Consider the following 7016-nt stretch of genomic DNA (forward strand, 5'->3'; position numbering starts at 1 on the left):
ATAACTTGGCTGTCAAAGAACATATTTTTACTAAACAGCCTTATGGAATGATAAGTTTACATACCATATAATTCACCCATTTGAAGTATTGAATTTGACAGTTTCTAGTACATTCCCAGATATTTGCAACCACTTTTAAAACATTTTATCACTCCAAAAGGAAACTTGGTATACCTTAGCTGTCACCTCTGTACACTCATTCACCTTCCTTGAGCCTTAGGGAACCACTCATCCACCTTTCGTCTCTAGATTTCCCTATTGTGGACATTCCATGTGAATGGAATCATATATATGGTCATATGTGACTGTATATCTTTCACTTATCATGAGGTTTTCAAGGTTTATCCATGTTATAATATGTATACTTCATGTATAATATGAATGAAATTATTCATGTATAATACTGATCTGTATACTATCAATACTTCATTACTTTGTATGACTGAGTACTATTATATTGTGTGTCTCTGCCACATTTGGTTATCTGTTTATCAGTTGATTTACATTTCATTTGTTTATGCATTTTGGCTATGAATATATAGATGTATGCTTTAATTTCTCCTAGTATATACCTGAGTGAAATTTCTGGGTCATATGGTAAATTTATATCTAATTATTTTTTTTTCTTTTTTTTCTTTTTTCCTTTTTTTTTGTCTTTTTTTTGTGTCCGGCAACGGATCGCAACCCTCGGTGTTGCGCCTGCACCTCGCTCAGCCAGTGAGCGGGAACCGGTCTGTATGTGGGATCCGAACCCTCGGCGGGAGCGCTGCCGCACTCCAAAGTGGCGCACTGTAGCAGTGCGCCACCGGGCCGGCCCTTTTTTCTTTTTTTTTTAAAAGATGACCGGTAAGGGGATCTTAACCCTGGACTTGGTGTTGTCAGCACCACGCTCAGCCAGTGAGAAAACCGGCCATCCCTATATGGGATACGAACCCGTGGCCTTGGTGTTATCAGCACCACACTCTCCCAAGTGAGCCACAGGCCGGCCCCGTTATATCTAATTATTTAAGAATGTTTTACAAAGTGACTGCACCATTCTACATGCCAACCAGCAACGTATGAAGGTTCTGACTTCTCTGCTTTTTTGCCAGTGTTTATTACTGTTTGACTTTTTTTATTCTAGCCCACCTAGTAGGTGTAAATTGGTATTCCATTATGGTTTTAATTTGCATTTACCTGATAACTGGTGATATTGTATATCTTTTCATGTGCCTACTGGCCATTTGTAATCTTCCTTAGAGAAATATCTATTTATATATTTTCGTATTTTTTAATTTGTGTTATTTGTACCTATATTTTTGAGTTGTAAGAATTTTTTTGTACATTCTGGAAACAAGTCCATTATCAGGTATGTGCTTTGTAAATATTTTATTCCATAGCATGCATTGTCTTTTAACTTTTTGATGGTGTGCTTTGAAATGGGAAAGTTTTTAATATTAATGAAGCCCAATTTATCTATTTTTTGTTTGTTGTTGGTGTCATATCTAAGACTCCTTTGCCAAGTATATAGTCAGAAAGGCTTACTCTTATATTTTCTTCTTTTAAGAGTTGTATAGTTTTAGTTCTACATTTAGGTTTAATTCATTTTGAGTTAATTGTTGTGTATGTTGTGAAGTAAGGTTTCAATATTCTTTCGCATGTGACTGTCCATTGTCCCAGTACCATCTGGTGAAAGACTATTCTTTCCCCAATGGAGATTTTGGCACCCTTGCTGAAAATCAATTGACCGTAGATGGATCGCCTTATTTCTCCATTGGTTTAAACATCTACCCTCATGCTAGTACCACACTGTATTCATTTTTGTTGCCTTGTCGCAAGTTTCAAAGTTAAGAACTATGAGTCCTACTTTTTTTAAAAAAAATTTTCAGAATGGTTTTAGGTATTCGGGTTTCATACAATTCCTTTGAATTTCAGATTCATCTTGTCAATTTCTGCAATGTTACCTGGGAATTTGATAGGGGTTTCATAGAAACTGTAGAGAATTGTGGCAAGTATTGCCATCCTAACAATGTTAAGTTTTCCAGTACCTGAACATGTAATGTTTTTTCCAGAGTTTTAGATCTTTCATTTCTTTTAACCATTTTTTGGGTTTTTTTTAGTTTTCAGGGTATAAGTTTTATTTTTATTTTTTATTTTTTTGTCTTTTGTCTTTTTCCGTGTCCAGCAACGGATCGCAACCCTCAGTGTTGCCCCCGTACCGGACCGGGGACCGGCAACGGGATTGCAACCCTCGGCGCTGCCCCCGTGCCTCGCTCAGCCAGTGAGCGGGAACCGGTCTGTATGTGGGATCCGAACCCTCGGGCGGGAGCACCGCTGCACTTCCCAAGCGGCGCACTTATCCAGTGCGCCACCGGGCCGGCCCTCAGGGTATAAGTTTTACATTTCTTTTGTTAAGTTTGTTTCTAAATGTTTTGGAACAATTCTATTTTTTTAAAAAAATAATTTGGACTATTTAGCAAAAGTGTTTGGAAATACAATTGATTTTTGTATACTTGTGTTATGCCCTGAAAACTTGTTAAACTCACTTATTACTTCTAACAGCTTTACTTGATTAATTAATATATTCTATATACAATATTATATCATCTGGGAATATAGGTCGTTTTTCTTCTTCCTCTCCAATCTGGATGATTTTTATTTATTTTTCTCTCCTAATTGCCCTTGATAGAACTTCTCATACTATGTTGAATAGAAATAGTGAGAACAGACTTCCCTTTCTTTATCCTGATCTTAGGGAGAAATGTTGAGTCTTTCACCATTACATATTATGTTAACTGGGGGTTTGTGTAGATCCCCATTATCAACCAGAGGAAGTTTTATTGTATTTCTAATTTGGGGAGTTTTTTTTTTTTTAATCATAAATGTGTGTTGTATTTTGCCAAATGCTTTTTCTGCAGCTACTGAAATGATCAAATGATTCTTGTTTTTTACTCTATTGATATAATATGTTGCAATAATAGATTTTTAGAATTTACCATACCTTGCATTCCTGGGAAAACTGTCACTTAGTCAAGGAATATAATTCTTTTCATATATTGCTGAATTTGGTTTGCCAATATTTTGTTGGGGACTTTTGTATCAATATTCATGATAGATATTGATTTGTAATTTTCTTGTGTTTTTAACAAGAGGTTCAGGGTACAGATGTTTTTGCCTGACAACAGTATGATACTAATTTTATTTTGTATTAGTCTTTAAATTAAATTTACTTTTCTTAATTGATACACAATAACTGTATATAATTATGGGGTACAATGTAGCATTTGGGTACATGTATACAACATGATAAATGATCAAATCAGGGCAATTAGCATATCCATCACCTCACACTTTCATCATTGCTTTATGTTGGGAACATTTAAAGTTCTCTCTATTAAGTATTTGAAGTTATACAATAAATTGTTATTAGCTGTTGTCTCCTAACAGTAATATAGAACACTAGAACTTATTCTATCTAGCTGCAATTTTATGTCCACTGACCACCATCATCTTATCCTCCTCTCTTATCCCTACACTTACCAGGCTCTGGTAACCACTATTCTACTCTCTACTTTTAAGGGATCAGCTATTTTTAGCTTCCATGTAGGAGTGAGGACATGTGGTATTTGTCTTTCTGTGCCTGGCTTATTTCACTTAAAATGATTTTCTCCAAGCTCATCCATGCTGCTGTAAATGACAGGATTTTATTTGTTTTTTATGGCTGAATAGAATTCCATTGTGTATATAAACCACATTTTCATTATCCACTCATTTATTGTGGATACTTAGTTTGGTTTTATATCTTGGCTATTGTGAATAATGAACAATGCTATAATGAACACAGAAGTGCAGGTATCCCTTTGACATGTTGATTTTTTTTCCTTTGTATATAAACCCAGTAGTGGGATTTCTGAATTGTATGGTATTCTATTTGTAGTTTCTGGGGAAACCTTCATACTGTTTTCCATAAAGCTTATACTAATTTACATTTCCACCAATGATGTATAAGAGTTCCCCTATCTCTGCATCCTCAGAAGCATTTATTATTTCTTGTCCTTTTGATTATAGCTTTCTAAGGATAGACATGTTAGGCCTGGCCCATGGCTCACTTGGGAGAGTGCAGTGCTGATAACACCAAGGCCACAGGTTCAGATCCCTATATAGGGATGGCTGGTTAGCTCACTGGGTGAGCATGGTGCTGAAAACACCAAGCCAAGGGTTAAGATCCCCTTACTAGTCATCTTTTAAAAATAAATACATACATACATACATACATACATACATACATACATACATACATACATAAAGATGCATATGGTATAACAATGAATGAGTAAAAACGATATCTCATGCAAATGAAAACCAAAAGTGAGCAGGAGTAACTAAACTTACATCAAATAAAACAGACTTCAAATTAAAAACTGTACAGAGAGAAAGAAGGGGATTATATAATGATAAAGGTACTTATACAGCAAGAAGATATAACAATCATGAATATATATATATACCCAACACTGAAGCACCCCAATATATAAAGCAAATATTATCAAATCTAAAAGAAGAAATAGTAAATGAAACAATAATAGTTCGGGTTTTCAACACCTCACTCTCAGCATTGGACAGATCATCTAGACAGAAAACCAACACAGAAACATGTGATTTAAACTTCACCACAGACCAGATGGACCAAACAGACATTTAAAAAACCTTTCATCCATGAGCTGCAAAATACAAATCCTTTTCATGAGCACATGGAACATTCTCCAGGATTGACTATATGTTAGGCCACAAAAGTCTCAATAAGTTCAAACTGAAATTTTATAAAGAATATTTTCTGACAACAGGGGAACAAAACTAGAAATCAATAACAAAAGAAACTTTTGAAACTACACAAATACATGGAAATTGAACAACATGCTCCTGAATGACCAATGGGGGAAGGCAAAAATTAAAAAGGAAATATAAAAATTTCCTAAAACAAATGTAGATAGACACACATTTAGCAAAACCTATGGGATACAGTCAAAGTGGCTTTAAGAGGAAAATTTATAGCAATAAACACCTACATCAAAAGAAAAGAAAGATTTCAAATAAACAACGTAATAATTCATCTCAAAAACTAAATAAGCAAAAACAAATCAAAACTAAAATAAGTAGAAAATTAAAAAATAATAAATATCAGAGCAGAAATAAATGAAATTGAGACTTAAGATATAACTAAAAATCAAACAAAAAATTGGTTTATTAAAAAATAAACAAAGTTGACAAACCATTAACTAGATTAACAAAGAAAAAAAGACCCAAATAAATAATATCAGAAATGCAAAAGGAGACATTACAACTGCTATCACTAAAATACAAAGGGTCATTAGAGATCATTATAAACAGCTACATGCCAACAGATTAAAAAATGTAGAGGGAATGCATACATTCCTGAAATCAAATGACCTATAAAGACTGAACCCAGAAATCACATACACAGAATGAAAGAAAAAAACATGATTATCTAGATTGATACAGAATAAGCATTTGTTAAAATTCAGCTTTACTTCATGATAAGAACTCTCAACAAAGTAGGCATAAAAGGAAAGTATTTCAACACAATCAAGGCCATATGTGACAATCTCACAGCTAATATCATACTGAATAGGGAAAAGCTGCAAGCTTTTTCCCTAAGAACTGGAAGGAGACAAGGATGCCCATTCTCAACACTATTATCTAACATAGTACTGGAAGTCCTATCCAGAGTAATTAGGCATGAGGCAGAAATAGAGAGCATCCAAATTGGAAAGGAGAAAGCCAAATTGTTCCTGTTTGCAGTTAACATGATTTTATGTAGAAAAAAAAAACCTAAAAATTCCAGATCTTCGATCTTATTAAAAAAAAACCTCTTAGATCTGATAAACAAATTCAGTAAAGTTGTAGAATATAAAATCAATGTATAAAAATCAGTAGTGTTTCTATACACCAACAATAAACTGGTGGGGAAACAGAAATCTAGAAAGCAATCTCATTTACAATAGCTACAAAAAAATAATAATATCTAGGAATAATTTTAAGCAAGAAAGTGAAAGATCTGTCCAAGGAAAAGTGTAAAATACTTACCAAAGAACTTAAAGTAGATACAGGAAAAATAGGAAGAAATCCCATATTCATGGACTGAAAGAATCAATACTGTTAAAATCCCATACTACCCAAAGCAATCCACAGATTCAATGCAATCTATCAAACTACTAATGACATTAATCACAGAAATAGAAAAAAAATTCTAGAATTTATATGGAACAGCAGAAGATCCTGTATAGCCAAAGCAATCTGGACAAAAAAACGGGGAGGGTCATCCCTGACTTCAAAATATACTACAAAGCTATGGTAATCAAAACCAGTATAGTGCTGGCACAAAAACAGTCACACAGACCAATGGAACATGTTGAGCCTTAAAAACTAACGCCACTGGGCTGGCCCCGTGGAGCACTCGGGAGAGTGCGGCGCTGGGAGTGCAGCGATGCTCCTGCCGCAGGTTTGGATCCTATATAGGAATGGCTGGTGCACTCACTGGCTGAGCACAGTGCAGGTGACACTACACCAAGGGTTGCGATCCCCCTTACCAGGCACAAAAAAGCCAAAAAAAAAAAAAACCTAACACCACCTTAAGTGACATTACAAGCAGATCCATTATGGGCCCACAAGGGTGTATTAACGTGGCAGCCTAAGATGGCACTGGGAGGTGTTGGTTCCTCGCCACCGGGGACCAACAACACAGGGCGGGAAGAGGACCCCGGACCAGCCGGCGGTAACCTCTTGTGGGGCTGAGCGGGATGATGAGTGTCGCAGGCCCGATCCCCTCTGCGCTTCGGCCCCGGGGACAAAGAAAGAACACCGAGCCAGGAGAGCGGTCAAAGCCGGAACTCTGTTTATTACAGCAAGCAGGGGTTTTTATAAGGTACCAGGGGCGGGGGAGCTCTTATCCAATAGGGAGTTGACACACTGCTATCCGGGGGGAGGGGTGAGGACAGGGCAAGCGGGAAAAAAGTGCA

The sequence above is a fragment of the Galeopterus variegatus genome, unplaced genomic scaffold (assembly GCF_000696425.1).
Source record: "Galeopterus variegatus unplaced genomic scaffold, G_variegatus-3.0.2 Scaffold6044, whole genome shotgun sequence".
Classification (NCBI taxonomy): Eukaryota; Metazoa; Chordata; class Mammalia; order Dermoptera; family Cynocephalidae; genus Galeopterus; species Galeopterus variegatus.